Raw genomic sequence first — 27,047 nt, forward strand, 5'->3', positions numbered from 1 at the left:
GCATTAATTTGTATTCACATAGAGTTTTTGTCATTATTACTTTACATTTACTAACTCTTTTTTATGCTTCTTAAATCCGTATCATTTACTTCCTTCTTCTTAACATCATAATGGGGGCCCATACTTCACTATTAGAGTGTTTCCTGTACTCTGTCACTCATCACTGTTTTCATCCTTCAGGGTTGCACCTTCAAGGTAAAGAAACAAGGATGAGGCCTTGCACGGTGGCTTACGCTTGTAATCCCAGCACTTTGGGAGGCCAAGGTGGGCTGATTATGAGGTCAGGAGATCCAGACCAGCCTGCCCAACATAATGTAATCCCGCCTCTACTAAAAATACAAAAATTAGCTGGGCATGGTGGCAGGCGCCTGTAATCCCAGCTGCTTGGGAGGCTGAGGCAGGAGAATCGCTTGAACCCGGGATGTGAAGGTTGCAGTGAGTTGCAATCGTGCCACTGTACTCCAGCCTGGGCAACAGAGCCAGATTCTGTTTAAAAAAAAAAAAGAAAGAAAGAAAAGGAAAGGATGTATGCTTTTTCACTTTTGGCAATGATCAAATGCTACATAAAATTCATAAGACTACCACAACCACATATATATATATATAAACACCAACATACATAAATATGTGTGTATGTGTCTGTGTGTGTGTGTGTGTGTGTGTGTGTGTGTGTGTGTGTGTGTGTATGGTTCTGGGATATATATTTTATATATATAATTCTGATATATATAATACTGACATATATAATTCTGATATATATAAATCTGATGTATATGTACATCAGAATGAACTATTCTAGAACCAAAAATGATTAACATTTTGTCATATTTGCTTTATGTCTTGTGTATACATCACTTAAGTCATCTATTATTACCTAACAATGAAATTCTACAACCTATAATTAATCACTATCCATAAGTGATGTGTGATGTGGGTGTTTGAGTTCGTTGTCACTATTCAGCGAATCTTGAATCTAACACCTCTCTCTTGTTTATCTCCAATTCCATTGCCCTTCTTTAATACTGCCATTAGGAGAAGCTCAATATTCTACCTAACTCCATTCTAGACTTTTCTTCAAAATTAGGATGATGGCAAGAGAATATTTTATGTTTAGGGTATTTTCTTTCTTAGGAATTTGAATTCCTATTTTGATCCAGCTGGATGGTAATAGCCTTCTCATGATTAGGCATCTCCTATAAAGATACTTCGGTTATCTAATTTTAAAAGGCCTGCAGCAGGCCTTTGGGAAAAAATCTTTTAGTGCTCCATTGTTTTTCTTTGTTTAGATTTTCTTTTATTTCCTTTTTCTCACCATTGTATTAATAAAAATTCTGAAGATTCTAAATTAAGGCACAAGCCTAAGAAAACACCAAGAACTAGTCTTGACACATACTTTCATGGTTGTAAGACCTAGGTGTACCTGGAGAAAAAACAGAAGGAAACATCCTACTTCTACATAATTAAACACAGTTACCTGGACAAGAAGTGATGGCCTGAAGGAGATGCTTATAAAAAAATGTAATGTTGCCTGGAGCATTCTGCAATCATTTCTTTCATAAATCTAGTACAGATTTAAGCAATTTCTCAGTGACAAGGTTTCCCTATCAGCCAAAAATATTTTGATGAAGGTGTTTACTTCTTTTTTATGTGGTATGTTAAAGCTTGTTGGTGTTTCCTGCTCTATTCAATCTTCAAGAGTACATAATTCCCAGAATTCAAACTGTGATTCTGTTTGTTCTTTGCTTTGTATTCACCTAGTGACCTTATTTGTTTGCAGTTCTTCAACTGCTATCTCTATGTCATTCATTAAAATTCCGTAGTCTTATCTGAAAATACTCTCGTGATAAACATATTTTATAATGCCTAGTGGACATTTTTATCTGCAAATTCAGTGGCACTTAACATGTATGCAACATAATTTATTATCTGTCTTACAATTTATGTCCCATTTATGACCCAAATCTCACATTTCTTTATTTCTCTTAATAATACTACATTTCAAAAAAAATCCTTAAAGTTAAAAGCACAACAAAAATGACAAAAAAACTTGGTGCACAATATGTCTCTCAACTCTATGTAAATAATCACTATATTTTGTCAATTGTAATTTAGATGTATCTCTGAATCTGATTTTTCTTTCTATTCATGCTGTCACTCATTTTATTGAGTACTTGTTATCTGCTGTTTGAATTTCTTACTGCTGTCCATGCCAATGAATTTATGACCACTTCAGTCCATCTAGCACATGGCTTTTCACTTCCCACAGCCATGGGGTAAACTTTATGCCTTATTCCTGTCTATATTTCTATTCTCATTTCTCACTACTAGATTAACACTGAATTTCTCTCCATTACATTGATTAAATAGGACCAAATTTCAGCTCTATAGCTTTGCATGTTAAATGTCATTTGCCCTAAATGTTACATGTTACTCCTTACTCATACATGTGACATACTCATGCTCATTTTTTTAGGATTTCAAAAAAGTGTGTGTACATACACACACACGCATACACATACACACCCACACTCACATATATTCACACATATATTTATGAGGTGGAGTTTCACTGTGTCACCCAGGCTGGAGTGCAATGACATGGTCTTGGCTCACTGTAACCTCTGCCTCCTGGGTTCAAGCGATTCTCTTGTTTCAGTCTTCTGAGTAGCTGGGATTACAGGCACTCACCACCACACTGGCTAATATTTTGAATTTTTAGTAGAGAAGGATTTTTACCATGTTGGAAAGGCTGGTCTCAAACTCCTGACCTCAGGTGATCCGCCTGCCTGGGCCTCTCAAAATGCTGAGATTACAAGTATGAGATACCACACCCAGTCCAAAAATGTATATCTTTAATAAATTTTTTCTTAGCAACTAGAGAGTGAGTTAGTAGTTCAAATATCACATCCAACTGATATCTCGTTAATAACATATTAATTTAAAAATATGTTTGTATGAGAATTCAAGTGTACAGACATTGGATCTTCTTCAATCCATCTATATACATTGTTGAATTTATCCTACAATAGGGAAAGTTTATTACATATGCCATGCTAGATAAAGAAAAGGCAGAGATAAAGAAATACCTACTGTATGCCTAAAATAAATTATCCATGATTACAGAAAAGTCATATAAACAAACTTGAAGAGTACATGTGTGCAATGTAAAAACATATACATGATATCTTGATAACTCTAAGGAGAGAGTAATTACTTCTGTTTTGTACATGACCAGAGAAGGATTGCTTTCAGAAGTGATGTCTGATATGAAATTCTATGGATGAATTAGCATGGGCTAGCTGTACTGAACACAGGTTAGAGAAGACATTTCAAAGACAGAGGATAACACATACTAAAGCATTGTCTGTCTGTTGAATTAATTGTAATGTTGCATTCAATCATTCACCCAATGTTTCTGATAACTATTATGTGTAAGGAACAGGTGATATTAAGGATTAAGGATTTAGACATGCTCTTGCATTCAGAGTTCAAAATGTAATATTATTACTCACTATCCAAATGATAAATATAATTGCCCAAATAGTAGGGATCAGCTTTCTGCCGCATTAATGCTTGTCATGGTTTATCAATAAGGCAGCAAATACACTACAAGCGATTCATTACACATTAGCAAATATAAAATTATCAGAGAAAGCTCTGGCAACCCAAAATGCACTAAACTACAAAAACAAGAAAGCAATGTTCTACTAGTTGGAACTCCCAAAGTTTTATTTTCCCCAGAAGCATAAAGATGGATGGGCTTTTTGATTTTTATCCCAGCACCTGTTCATTCTATTCACCAAGCTGCTTAATCATGTGCTCCTGCCAAAACAGTGGCAGACCATATTTCCTAATATGCTTTAATAGTTAAAATTACGAAATAGTAGATGTGATTTATTTGATGTAGCAACTACAATTTGGGATACTCCCAAATGTTCTCCTAGGCTATTTTAGGCAAAAATCATCCTCTGGAAAGGGGAAATGTTTTGTATAAATGCAGTCAAATCTTGATTGAAGGCACTAAAATTTAAGGAGAAACAGTGGATAATAAAAGAACATGTTTTTTAAGCATATGCATATATTAGCTGTGTCTAGCAACACATTACTCTTTAGTTTTTTTTTAATACTTGGACATTTAAGCTGATTTATAATCTCTAGCTAGGTACCTACTGACTCAAAACCACCATTTAAAATGTTTGGGTCAGGTCAATGCAGCCTGGCAGAAATTAGAACACACATTTGGTTTTATACATTTCACTCTCCCTTAGAGCTTCTGTTAGATGTGGAGTTTCTCTCCAAGGACATGTCAGAGCTGGACCTGTGTAAGAGCTGATGTGGTCTAGCAATAATAAAAAAACAAAACAGGGAAATCATAGGCAAAATTTTTACTATGGCAGGCAGGTACTTTCTCTCTTCAAGAATAGCATTCTTATGGTACTTAAAGAGATGGAAATGAACACATAAGCAAAAGGATGTTCAGCCAACCTAGTGGGCTTAGATGAGTAAGTCCCACTTTAATTGTCAAAAATAGTTGAAACAAACTTTCATCTAAACACAGGAAATAAAAATTCCCGTTGCCTTGTCAGATTGGAGATAGTTCAGCAGGAAATCTTCCTTGATTTTCTTATTAGTCCATTCTTACACTGCTGTAAAGAACTACCTGAGGAGACTGGGTAATTTATAAAGAAAAGAAATTTAACTGACTCACACTTCCACAGGCTATACAGGAGGCATGGCTGGGGAGGGAGGCCTCAGGAAACATACAGTCATGGCAGGAGGTGAAGGGGAAGCAAGCAGGTCTTCACATGACAGCAGGAAAGAGAGGGAAGGGGAAGGAGGAAAAGGGCTATACACTTTTAAAAGTACTATACACTTTCAAACAACCTGATCTTGTGAGAACTCATTCACTATAACCAAGAACAGCCCTCTTAACACAATCACCTCCCACCAGACCTTTCTTCAAACGTGTGGGAATTACAATTCAAATGAGATTTGAGTGGGGACACAGAGCCAAACCATATCAGTCATCCACATGTTAAAACAAGGAAGTAAAACAAAAACAAACCTATTTTTAAAAATTATCTTTTTTACTACAATACTCTGGAAATTCAATGTACCTTCCTAGAAATTCAGGTGACCTTCCTGTAAATTAATCATTGTTTGTCTAACTGTTTAACCTCATTAAAATCCTGAAAGCTCTGTTTTATCACAATTTTGATAATGCCACACACAGGCTGATCTACAGATTAGAGGAAGTTTTGATTATTCTTTTATGATGGGCAGTTAAGAATAAATGTCACAGACTCACAAAATCATTGTAAGTTTTAAATATACTCATAAGCTCCACATTTACTCACACACACACAGCACAAATATTAGAGTGGCTATTGGTTACTCTTAGCAACATTTGTTTTGTCAGATGAGAAAATGCCAACAAATTAGAGCACAACCTACAACTCTGCATTATGAGCTTCTCAAACTTAACAATAATATCCAACTGACAAATAACACATCACAGTTGCCTATTTTCAAAGGGTAGTGACTCCCAAGAGGCTAATCTATAAAAAACTGTCTTCTCATCTTTCTAAAACATGAAGGCAATAGAGAATTAATGTCATGTTTTTCTCTCTCAGATGATGAAGGGAAAGTTACTATATTGTTATTTCCTTTTCAGGGATGTAATCTGTTCTGCTCTTTCAAACAGGATGGTCAACTAATTCTCAGTGGTTTTGCAGCATAAGCCAAACAATGGGTTTCTGGGCAACCTCTGCAACCAAGTGATTAAGAACTTTATTACCGTAGCACAGTGGCTCACGCCTGTAATCCCAACACTTAGGAGGCTGAGGTGGGAGGATCACTTGAGCTCAGGAGTTTGAGACCAGCCTGGGCAACATAGAGAGACTGCAACCTTACTAAAAACAAACAAATAAAAAGTACCTAGGTTGATATTATTTGACTGTATCCCTACCCAAATTTCATTTTGAATTGTAGTTCCCATAATCCCCATGTTTTGTGAGAGGGACCCAGTGGGAGGTAATTGAATCATGGGGACAATTTTCCCCACCCTATTATTGTAATAGTAAGTTCTCATAAGATCGGATGGTTCTATAAGGGGCTTCCCCATTCACTCAGCTTTCATTCTTTTTCTCATTGCCATCATATGAAGGATGTGTTTGCTTCTCCTTCTGCCATGATTGTAAGTTTCCTGAGGCCTCCCCAGTCATGTCAAAATGTGAATCAATTACACCTCTTTTCTTTATAAATTATCCAGTCTCAGGTATGTCTTTATTGGCACCATAAGATTAGACCAATACATGGGTGTAGTGGCACATGCCTGTAGTCCCAGCTACTCTGTAAACTGAGGTGGGAGGATCTCTTGAACCTGGAAGATAGAGCCTGGGGAGTTTAGGCTGCAGGGAGCTATGAGGTGAGGATGCCACTGCTTTCCAGACGGGATGACAGAGCAAGACTCTGTCTCAGAAACAAAAAGCAAACAAACAAAAAAGAACTTTTTGAAAATTGTGGCTGCCTTGACACCTAAATAGGACAATTTATTTTGACCTTATTTATAATTCTTTGTTTAAGAAATATCTTAGCACAACATTGTTTATCCATAGTTAATCTAAGAAATTTTTTGAAGAAAACCAACATGTGACTTTTGAAAACTTGAATCTGGCACTGCATTTTTTTATTCCAGCCAAACACCAAGTGCTCTTTCTCTCATCCTCATTCTCTTATCTGTAAGAACAGGTATGAAACAGAGATTTGGGAGAAAATGAATTGACAGTTATTCCTTTCCAGGTCCCTAAAAGGCAATATACCTTATACCTAAAAATGGAATTAGCATTGACCCTAACCTTCAATAAGTAGTGACAGGTTCACAGAAAATGAGTTCCTTCCTTCTTAACAGTGCACTCACGAAGCCTGTTCATGAAATGGCCAGGGCTGAAAAGAAGCTGCATAAATCCCTAATTGATTAGTCCTATGACCTTGTACACATCATTTCATCTTTCTGAGGCTCATTTTTCTTCATCAGGAAAGTACAGATACTGCTCTAGTTCCCTTCTGCCTTCAACTCATCATATTTATATAAGCAACTTTTTAGATGAACTCACAATTCATCATATAATTATATAAGCAACTTTTTAGATGAACTCACAATTCATGTATGATGCTTTTATTATATTAACTCATAAAGAGATGTGATAAACGGTATTGTTTATCAACAAAACAATCTTTTTAAAGTCCTATTGTCCCTCACTTTCCCCCAAAATGCTTATACTCCTAATGTTGGAACTAGCATGGCCTAATTACTTTTTTTTTGAGACAGAGTTATCTTACTCTGTTGCCCAAGCAGGAGTGCAATGGCATGATCTCAGTTCACTGCAAACTCTGCCTCCCAGGTGCAAGTGATTCTCCTGCCTCTGCCTCCCAAGTAACTGGGACTATAGGCACAAATCATCATGCCTGGCTAATTTTTGTATTTTTATTGGGGACAGGGTTTCACTATGTTGGCCAGGCTGGTTTCGAACTCCTGACCTCAAATGATCTATCTACCTCGGCCTCCCAAAGTGCTGAGATTAAAGGCATGAGCCACTCTGCCAACCCTAATTACCTCTTAAATGTTCACCTCTTAATAGTGTCACATTGGCATAACCTGAATTTTGGAGTGGGTACATTTAAGTCGTAGTGCTTAGCCATTCACGATTTTGACTTATTCACTCATGCCCTGTGGCTACTGGCTGGGTTTGGACAATAGGTGGCAGTAGCAGGAGTCAGAAGTGCGGAGAGACAAAGATGTCAAGAAGATATCATTCCTAGCCCTCTTTCCCATTCTCACAGTAGTTGCACTCCACAGGACAGATAATATCAGATGGCCATTCCTTTACCATGGAAATTTACTTTACTGATTCAGTCCCTTCTTCTGCTGTCATTTTAGGCCCAGGAGTGGGTGATAAGAGCCTTTCTGTTATTTCTAGTTTCTTGAACTCCACTACCCTTAACTATGCCTGCACCACTTAAATAATCCCTTAATTATTCTATTCATTTTGACCTTCAAGCTTGGCAATTGTTTCCTATGGGGTACTCAGTGCTACAGTACTCTGTATACTCTTTTTTTTTTTTTTTGACATGTATCTGTCTAAATGCACAACTTTTTTTTTTTTTTTTTTTTTTAAGGGAAAAAGAGAAAAAGAAGGGAAAAAAAAGAAAAAGAGGGAAAAAGGAATATTACTTCATTCCTAAAATGGGTTTCAATAATGGCCGATCAATATTTTGAGTGTTTAAAGTGGTTAATGCATATTTTATGTGTTTAAAATGGAGACCTCTATTGTGTTTATTTGTTCTGGCTCTGAGTTCAAATCCTGGATATCGTTATCAATTTGTTGTCTCGTTGAATCTAAATCTCACTATGTGTCTTAGGTATCTGGGTGTTAAGATCTCTTATTGTTACATTAATCCTTTTACCCTTGTATCCTTATAGCTTTGAAATCTATTTTGTCAAATGTGAAAATTGCAACTCCTGCTTTTTATTTATTTATTTTTGCTCTCCATTAGGTTGGTACGTTTTTTTTTTTTTTTTCCAACCCTTTATTTTGAGTCTATGTATATCTTTGGATATACCGTTGGATTTTGTCTGTATCTTTTGATTGGGAGATTTGGTTGATTTAACTTTAGGGTTGCTGCCATTTGATATTAACTGGCTATTTTGTCCTTTTGTTGATAAAAATTCTTCTTTATGTTAATGCTCTTTACTTTTTGGTGTATTTTTAGAAAGGATCATACTGGTTGTTCCTTTCTGTGTATAATGCTTCTTTTAGAAGTTCTTGTAAAGCAGGCCTGGTGGTAATAAAATCTCTGAGTACTTGCTTGTTCCTAAAAGATTTTATTTTTCCTTCAAATGTAAAGCTTAAATTGGCAGGATATGAAATTCTGGGCTGAAAGTTTTGTTCTTTAAGTATATTGAATATTGGCCCCCACTCTCTTCTAGCTTGTAGGGTTTCCGTTGAGAGATCTGCTGTAAGCCTAATAGGGTTACCTTTATGGGTAACTTGATCTTTCTCTCTGGCTGCCCTTAATATTTTCTCCTTCGTTTCGATCTTGGTGAATCTAACGATTATGTGCCTTGGGGTTGGTCTTCTTGAGGAATATCTTTGTGGTGTTCTCTGTATTGCCTGGGGTTGAATAGTGTTCTGCTTTGCTAAATTAGGAAAATTTTCCTGGATAATGTCCTGGAGAGTATTTTCCAGCTTGACTTCATTCTCTCCGTCACATTCAGGTACACCAATCAAGCGTATATTAGGTCTTTTCACGTAGTCCCATATTTCTTGGAGACTTTGCTCATTCCTTTTTATCCTTTTTTCTCTATTCTTGTCTTGTTGTTTTGTTTCATTAAGTTGGTCTTCGACCTCTAATACCCTTTCTTCTGCTTGATCCATTCGGCTGTTTAAGCTTGTACATATTTCACTGAGTTCTCGTGTTGTATTTTTCAACTCCATAAGTTCATTTGTATTCCTCTCTATATTGTCTATTCTTTTCAACATTTCATCGAACCTTTTTTCCAAGTTCTTAGTTTCTTTACATTGGGTTAGAACAAGTTCCTTTAACTCCCAGAAGTTTCTTATCATCCACCTTTTAAAGCCTACTTCAGATAATGGAACACAGTCCTTTTCCATCAGGGCTTGTTCGGTTGCTGATGAGTCCTTTTCCATCAGGGCTTGTTCGGTTGCTGATGAGTCCTTTTCCATCAGGGCTTGTTCCGTTGCTGATGGGTTCTGATTTTGAGTATACTCGGCCTTCTTAGGCTGTTTTTTTCCCTTCATTATAGATGAACCGCCTTTCTAATTAGTTTTCTGAGTCGACGTCCGACTTACTGATTCCCAGTGCTGGGATCCGAGCCACCCACTGTGGCAGCCTAAATAGCAGCAGTAAGACTGATGGTGCTCTTCTGCCCGGGAATCTCTGGTCTGGCTTCCCTCTCGAGTCCGCAACAAGCGGCTCTGACTTCCCCGAGCTCCAAACTCTGGTCAGTAGGGGAAGCAGTCCCGTTGGCTCTGCATGAAGAGCTGCTGCGCCGAGACGCCGGCAAAACCGCTGCGGTGGCCACAAGAGTCACGCTGGCGACCCGTGGGGCTCCTCCACTGGGAATCGGCTAATCGGTGAGTGACGAAAATTCGTCTAAAGATGTGGCGTCGTCTCGTTCTCTGAGCTTTCACTGGGAGCTACAATCCTGAGCTGTTAGTGGTCGGCCATCTTGAATCGTCTCCCTCTGTATACTCTTTTAATTATTCCAGATAAACCATTTATTCTTTTTGTCTTATCCTAAAATAAAATTAATTTTAACTGTCATTACAATTTTATTAATCACACATGAATGCAACTGAAGAAAATCCATGTTTAACTTCTTTCATCAACCCATTCACACATAAAGCTCCAATATGGTTCTCTTTTTATTCAAATATGCATGTTTTCTCTCAACAAAAATGTCTGCCTGTTTCACTGAGAAGATATTTTATATAGTTTTATGTCTTTACATTTCTTACTGCTGTTGAGAATTGGATTTCATTAAATTTTGTTTCTAACTTATGATTTCTGGCATAGAGTCACATTGTTTTATATAACTCTATTGTATGCAGTCACTTCCAATTGCTTTATGAAATCATTTTATGTAAAATAATTATATTTCTATATTTGTTTCTATATCATGTATACAAAGGCTGGAATTTAAACAGTGATGTTTAATGTAAATGCTTCACTATGCATGAAAGAAGAAACCTAAACTCACCATACTAGAACTTCCCTAGAAGTGGCAGCTTCCATTGTCTAAAATATCAAGATTTTTCTATAATTTTCAATAATCTTCTTACTGTCTTTCATAAGAGTAATTGGGGAACAGCAGTTGAGGAAAAACAATAAGACCTTTATATTCTTTGAGCCATGTTTCCAAGAGGACAGGTCTACCATATTGAGTTTGCTAGGCTTGCCTTGCTAAAGCATGAATCTATAAAGCAGACAATAATCTCTGTGTAGCTGGCTGTTAAGTATACTTAGACTCTACCTTATGACCTAGATTCCCCACAGGTAGATTCCTCACAGGTAGATGTCATGATATTGATTCAAGATGAGACAGTAAGATGTCTCTAACTTTGGCACTGGGCTTCAGCATATATTTCAAACCAGTTGAAACTTGGCAATCCATTATTTTTTGAGAAACTTTATTTAAAGACATGATAGCCCATGCACATTTTACTCACTGTATTCGTTTGCTTCAAAAACACTATTCCAACCACAGAGAAGTAGTAACTAACATATTCCAACACACAGTTGTATTATGTTTCTTATTTTAAGAGACAGGACTGCTGCGTGTGGTGGCTCACGCCTGTAATCTTAGCACTTTGAGAGGCCAAGGTGGGCAGATGACCTGAGGTCAGGAATTCAAGACCAGCCTGGTCAATATGGAGAAATCCCCTCTCTACTAAAAATACAAATTTAGCCGGGCATAGTGGCACATCCTTGTAATCCCAGCTACTCAGGAGACAGACAGGAGAATCGCTTGAACCCAAGAGGAGGAGGTTGTAGTGAGCTGAGATTCTGCCATTGCACTCTCCACCCTGGGCAACAAGAGCAAAACTCCTTCTGGGGTGAGGGGTGGGGAGGAGAAAGGATTTTTAGCATTTCACTGTTTAGCACAACATAACTGTAGCATATCCAGAATTCAAAGCACTTTCACACATTTTCCATGGCAAAAATCTCATATGCATATTTCTCCATTCTGCCTTTCAATGAATGCATGATTTCTCAAATCAGAAGCTTCGCCATGTTGCACATTTACCATATATATATATTCTAACTCCATCTGTCTGGCATACCATCTCTGATATTTCTGAACTCATTTGTTTTCAAAATTCCGTCTTGAAGCATTCATTAATTATTCTGGTATGATAACATTCTGAGTCACATTGAAATTTCAATGAAACCTTGTTTGAGCCAACATATTGTAATAACAAGTAAAACAATTATAGTATCTAAATACATTAAATTCTTAGTATGACTGAAGCACTAGGCCAAACATTGGCCTATATGTAGACACAGAAATGTATGTGCATCCTATGCTAATATACACACAGATTATATATTTATAATATATTTGTAAGGTAGATACATTTTCATTTCTATTTTGAAAAACTAGAAACTTGGATCAAGATATTAGCATTAAATTATTTGTTTATTGGTCAACATGAATGAAGTATAAGAGTTGTCTTTTCATTTTTTAATCCTAAATAATTTTTATTTTATATGCAAATGGAAAGCTTTGAATGTATTTTTCTTCACACCCCACCCAGCCTGAAAAATATTTGTTATAACAATGTGCAAATCCCTATTTGAGAAATTTGAAATGACTGGTTTTCAGGTCTTCGTATGCAAGCCTGAAGCCTGAAAGTCTGAAGTCCTGCCTGCCCCAGCTGATGTCTCCCACCCCCTGCCTGCATTTGCCATTGTCCCTGATCACCCAGCAGAGCTTCCCTGGACAAGCCCCTCACCCAACACTGCCATCTTAACTGTTCTTATGGTAATGTAAATACCTCTCACTCAACCCCACCACTGTAACTGAACTTACTCTGCAACACCCTGCCCCCCAAAAAACTACCCAAATCTATAAAAACAACTCCTATCCCACTGCCCTTCGCTAATGCCCTTTTCAGCCTTAGCCCACCTGCACCCAGATGGATAAACAGCCATGTTGCTCACACAAAGCCTGTTTGGAAGGTCTCTTCATTCAAAGTGTGCATTTCTCAACACTGGTGATATGTGCATTGGACTGGAGAGGTATGGAGAGAGTTAAGAATATCACTGCAGATAGCAAGGACAAGTGCAATAAAATGTAATCTCTGCATTGATTTGTAAAATATTTCATTTTTTCTGTTACTTTGTGAAAGAGATTAAGAAAGCAGAAGGAGTTGACCTTGTCGACTGCACTGAAGGGGAAAAAAAATGGACAAAGGGTGTACTCACTGCTGTCTCCAGAAATTAAAGGAGCAAACATGCTCTAGCACAACCCTTCCAAAAAAGTGCACTAAGGAAAGACAGTTAATTACTCCAAAGTGATCAAAAACAAAGCACTTACTAATGGTGGCATTTCCTCTGGAATTTTGTAGAGAGATATTATATTGACAGAGAACACTAGCCTGGTATCCCTGAAATCAAACATATAGGGCAATTTTATATGTAAATGTAATTATAGATGAATTAAACCAGCCATGTGCACAAAGACTTTCAGGTTAATGCTGGCTGGAGGATCTCTGTAAAGCTGGCTTGGCAGATTCCTGAGTTGCCAGTATATGAAGCAGTTTTCACTGTTTTACATCATATCATCTTTTCTGTTCCTCAAATTCCAAACGTTGCTGGCCAAATGAGAGATGATTTATGAAGATGATATTTGGCTTCCACTTTTATCTCATTTGTGTTCCCCTAGACAATGAACTGTATTCCTGAAACCCTGTCTTTATGGAAATGTTTTCAAAACTTTTTGAATATTACAAATCAGATAAACATGAAATAATTGACCACCATAGACTCTTAATGGAAATTCAAAAATAAATTTTCATGAAAGAAATACTTCTCTCTTGATATAGCATTAATAATTATAACTTAAAAGATTTCCTTTTAGGACACTAAAGTGTTTGAGGTAAGGAGTCTAAACATTTGCTCTTGCATTTATGAAGTGAACGGGAATATTGGCCCTTAACAGTTTGGTCGTATAGGCATTGCATCTATTTAGGTAGTTTGTCATGACGGTGAGGACTAAGCTGTGATTTTTCATCTCACCCAAATTCCTTTCTAAGGGGTCTGGGGAGTCATGCCCTACAAACCACAAATTTTCATCATATGAGTTTTATGTAAGCCTGTATATCGTGACTTACTTTCCAATCTAACGCTGACATAATGAGGAAGAAAATCAAAATGTTTTACTCCAAAATATATTTCCTTGCCATACCTTAAAATTCCCTTGCAAAGTCTCTTGTGGGAAAAATCCACATTCTATAGAGAATCCCCTTCACCCTTTGTTTTCCTTCCTTCCTTCCCAGATCCAGGAGATAATCAACTAGGAGCCCTTAAGTCCAATATAAAACAATTTACAGCAGCTCTCTCTAAAGTCTGCTATCTAAGAGCTTCCTCTGCACAATAAAACTTGGCCTTCACAATCCTTTATCTTCAACCTGAACATTCCTTTCTACCCATACCAGGTCTTCAAATAACCTCAACTGTCAACCAGAAAATGTTTAAATTTACCTATAGCCTGGAAGCCTCCTCTTTGAGTTGTCCCACCTTTCTAAACCAAACCAATATATTTCTTAAATGTCTATGTTTGATGTCTGATACCTTCCTAAAATACACAAAACCAAGCTGTACTCCAATCACCTTGAGCACATGTTCTCAGGACCTCCTGAGGGATGTGTCACTGGCCATGGTCACTCATATTTGACTCAGAATAAACCTCTTCAAATATTTATAGAGTTGAACTCTTTTAGTCAACAATGGTAATTGCCCTGGCTGCATGATTTTCACTGGTGAGATGGTGATTCATATGGCCTTAATAGGCAGGGCATGGTGGCTCACCCCTGTAATCCCAGCACTTTGAGAGGCCGAGGTGGGTGGATCATCTGAGGTCAGGAGTTTGAAACCAGCCTGACCAACATGGTGAAACCCCATCTCTACTAAAAATACAAAATTAGCCATGTGTGGTGGCACACACCTGTAATCCCAGCTACTCAGGAGGCTGAGGCAGGAGAATTGCCTAAACCCAGAAGGCAGAGGTTGCAGTGAGCCGAGATCCTACCATTGCACTCTAGCCTGGGCAACAAGAGTGAAATTGTCTCAAAAACAGATGGCCTTAATGTCCCTCTCAGTTTTAAAGAAACTTTACACAAATTTTTTCCTGACTATAGTTCCCTTATCTCACTTTTCTTGGAGCATTTACATTAATACTGGATAATTGCAAATTTTCTCTCTGCCCTTTAAGGATGTAAATTTTTTAAAAAGCCTATTGGCCAGTTTTAAGACCCAGGGGTGTCTTAAAGGCCTGGGAGCCATCCCTTTGAAATGAAATCATCAAGGAATAGGGAGTTTTCACCTTTCAGTTTTTATGGGAGGGCAGGAGCCTAACTTTTGAATTTCATAAGCAACAATTAACAAGTAAAGATGGCCAAATCACATTGACCAACCTCTCCCCAGCTTCCTCCAATACATTTTTACTAGCTCACCCCAACATTTAAAACTCTTTTAGTCTTTTGTTTCAGTGAAATTGATTTCATTCTCTCTCCCTTATTGAAATAGTCTTGAATAAAGTTTTCTATTTAACTCAATCCAGTAAATTTTTCTTTGACAATGGCTAAAGGATATGTGAACCTGTCTCAAGAGTCAGAAAAGAGAGTTTATTCTGAAACCTGTGTTTTCAAAATGGAGTTTCTTATACTTTCCAATCTCTGAGCATCTAGTTATAAATGTTTTTTCTTTCTTTCTACTCATATATTGACAATATAAAAGCTGAGAATTTAACTGCCGATAACTGTGAAGTAAATTTTATAGTTGACTTCATTCTTATGGCCAGGGATAATCTTAGCAATCTAACCAAGCATAACATAACCCTGATATTTGCAGAAGTGAATTCTGTTCATGCATACATCATTTCTTCCACAGTTTAGAAAAAAAAAATCATAATTTAACTACTGTTCTAATTCACATAGTGACTATTCTTCTAATACAGACATTTAAAAAAAATCAGAATGCATCTTCTAGTTGGTGTTTCAGATAGGTTTTTCTTTTCTCTATAGTTTCAATGAAATATGGTGGCAGAAGAGAAGAGTTCTACAAGTGATATTCTGGGCCCAGATACACAAAATAGTCTCTGATCTTGTGTGATTGCCAAGAAGACTTTAGGGTCACATCCCGCTAAAATCTACCCAGGTCTGACTTTTTTATTATTAGAAGTAACAACAAAATCTGTTACCTCAGAAAGCCTCAGTTGAAATTACAAGTAGTAGCTAAGGAAAGTTATCCAGACACTTTCCATTAACATGAGAGTATGAAATAGAGAAGATCTAAGTGGGGGATTGGAGAATGAAAGGAGTGAGACTCATATAGGGAGAAGGTAAATTAGCCAGCCATGAGTAGCAGGGTTTCCAAGGATGCTAGACCATTAGCAGTCTTTTTACAAATTATTAAATTTTTAAATGTCACAAATGAAAATTATAAATCAGAAGTTGATAAATTATTACAACTATAGTTCCTAATTTTGAAATTTCTGTCTAGGTTCACTAACAAAACAGCCTGTATGTTTCTATTTAAGAAGACCAAAGATAGACACATTCACCATAAGAACAGCTATTGTTTGGGTTTTTCTAGTTAATTGCTAATTTCCTCACTTTGAAGAGACAAGGAAGAGTAGATTCTCTGTTCAGACCTAGTGAGAGCTTATTCGTAGAATGCAGATTTACCACACATAAGGAAATCTAAATTAAGCTTTGTTGCATTGCCACCTCCTGGTCCAAGAACAGAGAATAGCATTGTCTTTAGTGCAAAAACAAGTTTTTTACTACCATGTAGAGAGAGCAAGCCCATAGCAGGGAGGGAAGTGATCATGCTTTCCTAGGTTTGACAGACCTTAGGGAATGGTGAGTCAACAGAAACCACTCAGGATGGACAATAGAAATCCCACAGTTGGTTCCAGCCAGTGCAAGAAAATAAAAGTGAATGCATTTCTATTCATTACTATAAAATCTATTATTTCAGATTACGTTGGGAAGAAAACTAAAGGACTTTGCTTAGATGGGATTGACTGGATTTTGTTTTAACTCTTACCTACAGCAGAAAATTCCTAACCCTCACTGTTCAAGAACAGTCCACCCTTCACTTCCCTCAAATTCAGTCACTAAACAACCATTCATACTCTTATTTTAACAATCCATTTGCATCTAAATTAAACAAAAATAAAAACATCATTGTAGCATCTTATGTACATTTTAGGACCAATGAGCTTCCGCAAATTTAAGATTAAAGTTGACAGTCAAAGATACTAAAAGAAAATTATTACCAAGTAGCCTTTACTAGGAGGGAGCAGGTGCTCTCAGGATAAACTATGGATGCAGAACTCCAATGGCAATGGTCTTCAGTAGTCAAGCCCAGGCCATAATACTTCCTAAGCAATGTTGCAGATGAAATCTAGCCCTGATTTCCATTGTCCTAACAGATGAATTTCTAGCCACCAAATGCCACAGCCAACTCTTGATTTTTTCATCATGCTTAATGACTTCAAAACTTGAAATTAAAAAAAGCCAGTGCCACTGTTTTGGATTTTTTTAAACATGTACATTTTGGGAATCAGATTTAGAAAGCAATATAATTTAACATACCTCCTACCACTGTTGGTTAAGAGTCATCAGTTTGAAGCCACACCTGGACATGTGTAGCTGACTCTGATTGGAATATAGAAGCCATGTTAAGGTCAACATCATTTCTAACCATGTTTCCCAATTTCAACCCAGGTGTCCAGAGAAGGTCCTGCCAATTCCAATCTTACTGTTTCAAAATAGATATTTGGCCCTTATTAGTACTACCAAATCTAGCTACCCCTCCAAATAGGGTTCTATTTTCCTGTTATATTGAAGAGGAAAGGAAGAGGCATCTCAGATCAACTTCCTCTTTGACTATCACACTGCATTTCAATAGAATAAAAGGCTGACTGACTGGCACCTCCGGTTTTACCTTTCTGTAGGTGGCAGGCTGGGCCTTGGGGAAACTCTCCAGAAGGCCTATTTTTACTTAAGACCAAATCAGAAACCTTTCACATATGAGTGCTAAAACTGTAAACTGGAACCCTTTCATATGTGATTCCTGAAACTGTAAACAGAAACCTTTTCACATGTGAGTCCTAAAACTATGAACCTAAACCTTTTCATATGTAATTCCTGAAGCTGTAAACTGAAACCCTTTTCATATGTGATTTCTAAAGCTATGAACCTAAGATTCTTTCATCTGCAATATCGAAAGTATAAGCCTATAAAGGCAGAATCTCCCTTTGTTAGATGAGCTGGGTTTTGGACAGATTACCGCCAAGGCTCCGGGCAGTAATAATAACAATAAACCCTTCTTCCTCCTGTATTCAGTATTCAAGAGATCCATTTCCTGCGGCTACTCCTGCTACAATATGATTGGCAGTCAGCTGCTAGGCAGATTTGTTTCAGGCAATGTCATAAATTATTTTTCTTAGTTTAAAAGGCACTTAAGTTGTTAAATCTTTTTATTCAGGAAGGAAGTCTAAGCCTTTAAGAAAACCTTCTGGTTTAAGTTAATACATTTGAAATCATGAGCTGTGATGCCTTCTAGAGAAAAAATTAAAAAAAAAAGAATATGTTTCGAATCTAAGATGCATGAACATAAACATGTTTAAGTCTTTCATTTTTACAATTATAAATGTAAGAGGTCAATAAACATTTCAATTTTTTCCAATTTATAATGAATTGAAATGTTTATTGATCTCTTAGTTGAAATTTAAAATTTTAATTTTTGAATGTCTTATTTAACTTAGGGTATCCATGAAGTGACCAATACATGTAGCTGCCAGTGTTCTACACAAAATAAAATTATGATTGGGTAGAAATCATATAGATAATATCAAGAGTTCCCTGTTATTATTAGCCTGACTCAGTAAGCCAGCTACTTTCAGCCCATTTTTCAGATAAAATATCATAACTACTCTCTGCATAATAGGTTGAAGCACATGAAATTGCAATATTTGAACTTTTTTTTATTTTCAAAAACAGCAATTTCATAAGGCTCAATTTAATAGCTATCCTAGGCTCTATTTTGCTGACAAGGAAAGTGAGGACTAAGAGGTTAAGTAACATGTTCCGAAAAGCACAAAGCCTGCAGTTAGCATAAACGGTGCTCAACACAGTCTCTCTAAAGTTCAAACTTCACTAAGTTGAGGGTCTACTGACTTGAGGTAGCCTGAGGGTCTACTGATTTCAGGATTCTCAAACTGCGATTGCCTTTTTTCAATCAGTTCAGTTTGGCAAACTGCCTGAAATAAGAGTCATAAATGAAAGTAAGATTTTTTTCTTACTCTGTATACTATATGCATTCAGGCTTTTTGGGCTTGACTTTGAGTACAGAGCCACTCCTTTAGGACCACAGAAAGAAAATTGTGTATTCCCAAATAAATCAGGCAGAAGCCTTCTTGATTCTAAGTACCATTTTGAGCTGTTTTTTTTTTTTTTTAAACAAGATAGGGGTTTTCAATGCTGGAGAGTGGAGTTTCTGCCTGGTGCACCTGCTTGCGCAAGTGTTATTGTAATCTGATATGAATAGCATCACAATTAGCTTCTGTGATGCAGACCTTTGGTTTGCCATATGTCTCTATTTCTGTCTTGTTCCAGACAATCCCATCCCAGATCCCCACTGCTGGCTCCCTTTTGGCATGTTCGTATATCATTATAGTTAAATGTTACCAAATTCAAATACTATCAATAAAACAAGTCATATGCCCAACTACTGGATATTATAAAAGGAAGTGCTATGAATAATCAAAGCTTTAATAATAGCTCTAGACATTTCTGGTCTTTAAAACAAAATTTAAAAAATAAAACCAGTTAAGTTTACTTTTCCACAAAACTTTATACTTACTTAGGACCATTTAAATTCTATGACCACAAAATATGCAATTCTTTGTGGGCCATGAAAAGGTTTAGGCTGTCATGAAACAAAATATATAGCTACTAAAAATGAGATTAACAGATGATCTAATATGCAACCTGGGATCTGAGGAAGTTAACTCTATTTGTTTCTTTAGTTGTGATCTCTGAGACAGTGCCAATGAACTGAGAGCAGATTTCCCAAATAGTGTTTGTAACATGATGTATTTCAAAAGACATTAACAAGTGTTCCATGTAGGAAAAAATATGGTCCATATGTCTGGCAAATACCATATAACTTATTCCCCTTTGGCAGATTCACATTATATGACATATTAAAGTCTTTGCAATTTCCCAGGGGTGAAATAACCTATGCAACTTTTTTTTTTTTTTTTTTTGAGACGGAGTTTTTTGCTCTTGTTACTCAGGCTGGAGTGCAATGGTGCGATCTTGGCTCACTGCAACCTCCACCTCTTGGGTTCAGTCAATTCTCCTGCCTAAGCCTCCTGAGTAGCTGGGATTACACGCACGCGCCACCATGCCCAGCTAATTTTTGGTATCTTTAGTAGAGACGGGGTTTCACCATGTTGACCAGGATGGTCTCGATATCTTGACCTCGTGATCCACCCGCCTCGGCCTCCCAAAGTGCTGGGATTACAGGCTTGAGCCACTGCGCCTGGCCCCCTTATGCAACATTTTTTAACTCATGGCACTACAATCCAATACACAGATTTTCTCTGACCCTGGCACAGGTTTTTCCCCCCCTCAGAAAAGAGATCTTTTTATTAAGATGTGCTGCAACACTACTGTTCAGTAGACCTCATTTTGAGTGGCATTGACATAGAAGAGGAAGATCTGAATCAGGATCAATCAGAATCTTTATTAAGCAATTATTATGCTAAAGGCACTCTGCTTCATGCTCTTTGTGAAACATGCATATGAAGAAAAAGGTCTTGCCCTGAAATTGTTTACTTTCTCAGCAGAACAGTTAGACATTACCAGGGGTTGAAATGTGTTCTCACAGGAGATACTGAAGTCTTAACCCCCAGCATCCGGGACTGTGACCTTATTTGGAAATAGTCTGAGGTCATTAGTATGGACCCTGATCCAACATATAAAGGCAAAATTTGAACACGGGGATGCACACACACGTAAAATACCATGTGAAGGTTGGAATTATTCTGCCACACACTAAGAAACTATAAGAAGCTAGGTGAGAAGCCTGAAACAGGTTCTCCCCAAGTACCTTCAGAGGCAGCACGGTCAGGCCAATACTTTGATCTCAGACGTCTAGCCTCCAGAACTGTGAGACAATAATCTTCTGTGATTTAACATCCAGTTTGTGATATTTTGTTTCAGCAGCCCCAAGAAATGAATGCAGAAATATTCACAAAATAGCAGCTAGTCATATAGCTCATTATTTAAACATCAAATGACTAGTACAGGTAATATTTATTAAAGGAGTTCAGAGGAAGTAAGATGGTATGAAGTCTAAATATGAAGAGAAGGCTGAGGAGTGGAGGAGGAGAGGAAGAGGCTGCTGGTTGACTACTGACAATTCAACCTCATCCTGAAAAGAAAAGTTACTACAGAAAGTGATGGATATCTTAAATTGCTTACTTGTAGTAATCATTTCAGTATGAATATGTATATCAAAACACCATACTTGTGTACCTTAAGTTTGTACAATACAAATTAATTAATTAATTATAAAAACTATCCACTTTCTCTTATTTTTCTCACTGACCGATACGGTTTGACTGTGTCTCCACCCAAATCTCATCTTGAATTGTAGTTTCTATAATCCCCACTGGTTGTGGAAGGGCCGGGTGGTAGGTAATTAAATCATGGGAGTGGTTTCCCCCATGATATGCTCATAATAGTGAGTAAGTTCTCACAAGATCTAATGGTTTTATAAGGGATTCCTCCTTCACTCAGTTCTTACTCTTCTCCCTCCTGCCACCTTGTGAAAAAAGACGTATTTGCTTCCACTTCCACCGTGATTATGATTGTAAGTTTCCTAAGGCCTTCCCAACCCTGTAGAACTATAAGTCAATTAAACCTCTTTCCTTTATAAATTACCCAATCTCAGGTATGTCCTTATAGCAGCATTACAGTAGACTAAGAAACTGACTGAGCCTGTCTTCTAGGATGAATATTGAAAACAGCAGAATTTTGTCTTTCTACCCTCCCCTCTTGCAGCAAGAAAAATGGATGTGACCCAGTGCTGGTCAAGGGGAACTGACAAAGTCTTCAGGGGGTTCCTGGAAATCTTTATTCCCCAGGAAAGAGACACATGAAGGGAATTCCCCATTTCTTTTTCATGATATATGGTTATATTTAAGTGAAGCTAGAATTTCTATGCTCAGCATTCTCCCATGAGGGAAGAAATTGGTGAAAGACCAAGAGTAGCAGGTATAGGAAGCATCAGGGTCAGTGTGGTATTTCCCCAACTCTCAACACACCTTTTTTTTTTTTTTTGAGACAGAGTCTCACTCTGTTGCCCAGGCTAGAATGCAGTGTCGCGATCTCAGCTCACTGCAACCTCCGCCCCCCTAGGTTCAAGCTATTCTGCTTCAGCCTCTTGAGTAGATGAGATTACAGGCATACACCACCACGCACAGCTAATTTTTGTATTTTTAGTAGAGATGGGGTGTCACCATGTTACCATGTTGGTCAGGCTGGTCTCGAACTGCTGACCTTGTGATCTGCCCTCCTCGGCCTCCCAAAGTGCTGGGATTTCAGACATGAGCCATGGCACCCAGCCTTGACACATCTTTTATACAGACTCCTTACACATAAGCTGATATAATTCTTTATCAGTTTTAGTTAAACCTTACGCTATTTGCAGAGATAAAGATAATTCTAAATGACAAGAAAGAAAAGGAGAAACAGAAGGGTAAAACAATGGCATAATCACAGATGTAGAGTCAGGGTACTTAACCTATTCTCAGGGCTCACCTCAACGTTGTTAAAGACCTTTTCATTTCAAGGATTTTACTTAAATACCATGCCATCCTCTAGGCCTTAACTGATTTGCATTCCTCCTTTTATGGAACCAATTTCCTGTCTTCCAACTGAGTTGCCAAAGTACCTAATCTCTATCTTCTTAAAACATAATTTTACTTTGTCCCTATGTTGTGATTGCCAATACACAACACCCTTGTTCAACTGCCTACAGTTTTATACCGAATCACTGAGCATGTTACCAGCAGAGAATTCATCTGTGCCTGCATCAACCTCAATTCTTGCCTCTTCAGAAGAAAGAATGTGCCTGAGGAGTATAAGGCAGAAGGAGAAACAAAGGCAAGTTTTAGAGCAGGAGTGAAAGATTATTAAAAAGCTTTAGAGCAGGGACAAAAGGAAGAAAAGTACACTTGGAAGAGGGCTAAGTGGGTGACTTGAAGGACAAGTGCAGTTTTACATTTTGATTTAGGGTTTTATTTTGATTTAGGGTTTTATGTGTTGGCATATTTCTGGGGTCTTGCATCCCTTCTCCCCTAATTCTTCTCTTATGGTGGGCTGTCTGCATGCACAATGGACAGCTAGTGGTTGGGAGGGGAGCATAAGCAGTGTTTACTCGAGTTGTACTCATGCTCATTGAGGGCTTTCTTCCCTTTACTGGTGGAATGGCGCTAGAAGGTCACACAACAGTTTAAATCTGCCATTTTGCCTTTTAATGTACCTTTGTCTTTTAAGCCTATTCACCCCACTCCTGAAATCTTAGGAAGCTGCTAATCAGCAGTTTCAGGTATTTTCTATCTATAGAGAGACTGCCTCTCCCTGGCACTGGCTACAACCAGTTATTTTAGAAAGACAGTTAAACAACTGACTGGCCATCACCTGATGGTCACCTGACATGCTTGGTTGTGGAAGAGGCTTCTTCTGTCCTTCTCATGTTTGCCTGACTATCTACTATAACAGGCATAGGCACCTGACACCATGCAGGAACTCAAGCAACTCGCATTGTTTGAATGTACAGACGAACGAATAAGAATGAATGGGTGCCTCTGCTGCTTCAGTCACATAGTCCTATACAAAAGTGTCTAAATCCAGATAGTTTTGCTTTTCTGTTATTTTCATGCTAGGTACATTTGTAAGTGTTAGGGATACAGCACTGATTTGTGGTACTATGCCCAAAGGAAGGCCATTGAGTACCTCTGACAGGATTAACTTGATCAGATTTTGGCAGAAGCTTTAAGCATGGAATAGAGGGGAACTATTTAGGAGAAAGTTATGAACAAGTGACTCTGTAATAGCACTGGTCATAGATAATGGAATTTTGCTGACAATCAGTAAAAAGAGTCCTAAGAATAACAAAAAGAGATGGAGGAGGTAACATGAAGTTGATGAATACCTGAGAAGACGTAGAGTCTGCAATTTTATATAGATTTTTGGCTCAGGTTATTAGCCAGCAAAGAAGTAAGATATGAAGTAGACAAGAGAAATCAGAGTTGTTGTTTTAATGGGGAAGACATCAAGATCATTCGAGGACATTCTCTGTCTCTGTGCTAGTCTGAGGGGAGAGCAGTACATTGCTTGTCTTGCAGTAAGTCTGAACATGGAGGGAAATGTGCCATACCATTATACTTCACATAAAAGATGGGAGCTTATCATGGGATCCAAAGCCACACTGACTTGGGCACATGATCATCTGAATATTATGTAAAATTTACATTCAAATTTATTAGTGTTATTGTTAAAGGAAACACACAGGTCAATTGAAAGATAGTGATGTTTTATATTTTTAAGGTATTTTGGTTTCACCACACTATAGATAACATATGATGCTGATAAACATAGAGAATTATAGAAACTATATGCTTTGTTGTCAGTTTTATGGCATAAACTTAGAGCTCTTTCCTAGGAAATATGCAAAACAAGTTCTCTCCTAATGGCTTCAGTAGAAAAAAATGCACACAGATATCTTTACAGTATCACATTTCTAGTACTATAACTAAAGGTCAGTTGTCATATTTACTATCATCTCTGATATTTCAAGCGTTTATAGCTTATCAAATCACATCTGGCAGAAACTTGCTCTGAGGCTTTTCAGCTTCATTTAAAAAGGTTTGCATTCTGTGAAATACGTATTACAGTAAATTTTATAAAGATAATAATTTTGTCAAAAATTTCGAGAAATTTTGGAGATAACTCCTCCTCTCTCTTTTAAAACACAAACCTGGGAGGGATATTTTGCACAAATACTTAATTAATTTTAGCATTTGACACTGCAAAGTTAGATTTGCATATTTACAACTAATTCTTGGGACATCACCCGCTGATACCATTATTGTGGTAATCTTGACAAAACTTGGAATGTTGTCATTTACATTATTTCAAAAGGAGCAGTGTGTTTGGATAACAAAGACAGTAATTAGAATAGTACTCAGATGATGAGAACTACCATACAATAGTAAAAAAACCAAAATCCCTTGATACCGTGTTTTTCATTTCTCTGGTGATATAGAGTAAGAGGGAGATGACTTGCTAAATTCAGAAGGTCAGGGTAAAAGAGCTGGATTAGTCATCTAGTATAAGTCACTACATAAATTAAATATAATCTAACCTAGGTAATAGGTCTGAAAATATCCATGAAGAGTTAAGTGCTTGAAAACTGAAATTTGACATGCAGAATTGAAACACAGCATACACACTGAGTGGAGACAAGTACCACAATAGCATAGTTCATAAGTAAGGCAGGTTTCAGGGGAAACTTACAAGTGAGTAGCAGCAAAATATTCATGGTTTCCTGAGCCTTCATCCTCTCACTATGCAGAATGATCTGGAGAATGCCATCTGTTCTTGAGCTATTTCACAAATCAAGCAGGAACCTGAAAGGCAACAGGGTCATGATCACTTTACTTCACTCTTTATTCTTTTCTTTTTTGCTTTTCAGACTATAATTTCAAGTAACCTGTCTTCCTGTTTGGTGTGTGTGTGTGGCGGTGGGGGGGCGGGGTGTTTTAATTCTTATTGTTGGAATCTGCTGTATTAAACTTGAAATTTAATTATTGTATTGTCAGCTCTAGAATTTCTTTTTTGTTCTTTGTAAAAATAATTTCTCTTTGTTGTTATTCTTGTTTTGTTTACATCTCATTTTTCTAATTTTTCTTTAATTTTCTATTCATGGTTTCCTTTATCTCACTAAGCAAATTTATGATAGCTATTTAAAGATATCGTCAAGTAGATCTGAAACCCGTGTTTCTTTAGGGTTAGTTTCTAAAGATTTATTTTGTTAATTTGGATAAGTCGGATTTCACTGTTTCTTTGTATGCTTTGTAGTCTTTTGTTTAAAACTAGACATTTGAAAAAGCAGCTACTTCTTCTAGTCCTTGTAGATTATATCTACACAAAAGAAAACTTTCACTAAACAACCAGTATGAAAACTCAACGTCTTTTCAAGTCTTTCCCGGGAAATTGTGCATGTGTGTGTGACTTCCCAATCTTTTCATATAGATGATGTGTTAAAATGTGTTAATTTGCTTAAGTGTCTCACCCCTGTCTCTTATCAGGGTCTTAGACATTTTATTGCATTCCTCGGTCTACAATGTCTTTTCCCCAGACACTCACAGGTCTGGAGTCCCCTGCAGCTGGCACACACTGCAGCCCCGACTACTGCTTTCAGTGACCTCCAACTTCATACCCAAACCATGCCACTTTGTTATCAATGCTCCCAGTTAGGCAAGATAGAAACCAGTTACTCAAGAAGCCTACAAATAAGCTAGAACATTACAAACAAGTTCCATGCTTTTCCTTCCGGTCCTGAGGGGAAAACTGGAAAATGGACAACTTTCTCCTGACCATGCCAGGCCCCACTGGATAAAGAGGGTGGGGCAAGGGTGAGCAAAACGCCACACATTTTTTATCATTTTGAATGTGGTGTTTTCTTTATTAGGGGTTTCTCCTGGTGGCAGAAAATTCTTACCTTGTTTTTAGAGTTCTCACAAAACTACTTTGGACTATAATGTTGTTGTTTATTTGATATTTCCATTGCAGAGCTGGAACCTGGACTTTCCTATTCTGCCATTTTGCTTGACTGAATTCTGGACCATTCATTTAAAAATTCTGTTTTATCACTCTCCTTAAAATTCAAATAATTTCCACTTCTATCCTTAAGTTTACTGATCCTTACATTTTCCATATCCAAACTACTGCTTAGTCTACCTAACTTGTTAAAATTTTATACACATATATTATATTTTTAAAAATTATTTACATTTTTTGCTGAGCCTTATTATCTTTTGTAGTCTGTGAAAATATTTATAAAAATCTGGTCTAAAATCTTAATTTTGTAACTCCAACACATGGTTCATGTCTGTGTTTATTCTATTGACTGCTTTTTTTCTTAAATTGTGG

At 37.2% G+C, this 27,047-nt stretch overlaps 1 long non-coding RNA gene across 1 annotated transcript in view; it reads right to left on the bottom strand.

The window, feature by feature from the left end:
- The window catches only part of LOC144579377 (uncharacterized), a 176,957-nt gene extending 151,432 nt beyond the window's left edge, over positions 1-25,525 (bottom strand). The window contains exon 1 of the long non-coding RNA XR_013526799.1: positions 25,410-25,525. This is a non-coding gene — a long non-coding RNA (uncharacterized LOC144579377). The remainder of the gene's footprint in view (positions 1-25,409) is intronic.
- Between the last annotated feature and the right edge of the window lie 1,522 nt (positions 25,526-27,047).

Source organism: Callithrix jacchus, chromosome 14 (assembly GCF_049354715.1).
Source record: "Callithrix jacchus isolate 240 chromosome 14, calJac240_pri, whole genome shotgun sequence".
NCBI classification, from domain to species: Eukaryota; Metazoa; Chordata; class Mammalia; order Primates; family Cebidae; genus Callithrix; species Callithrix jacchus.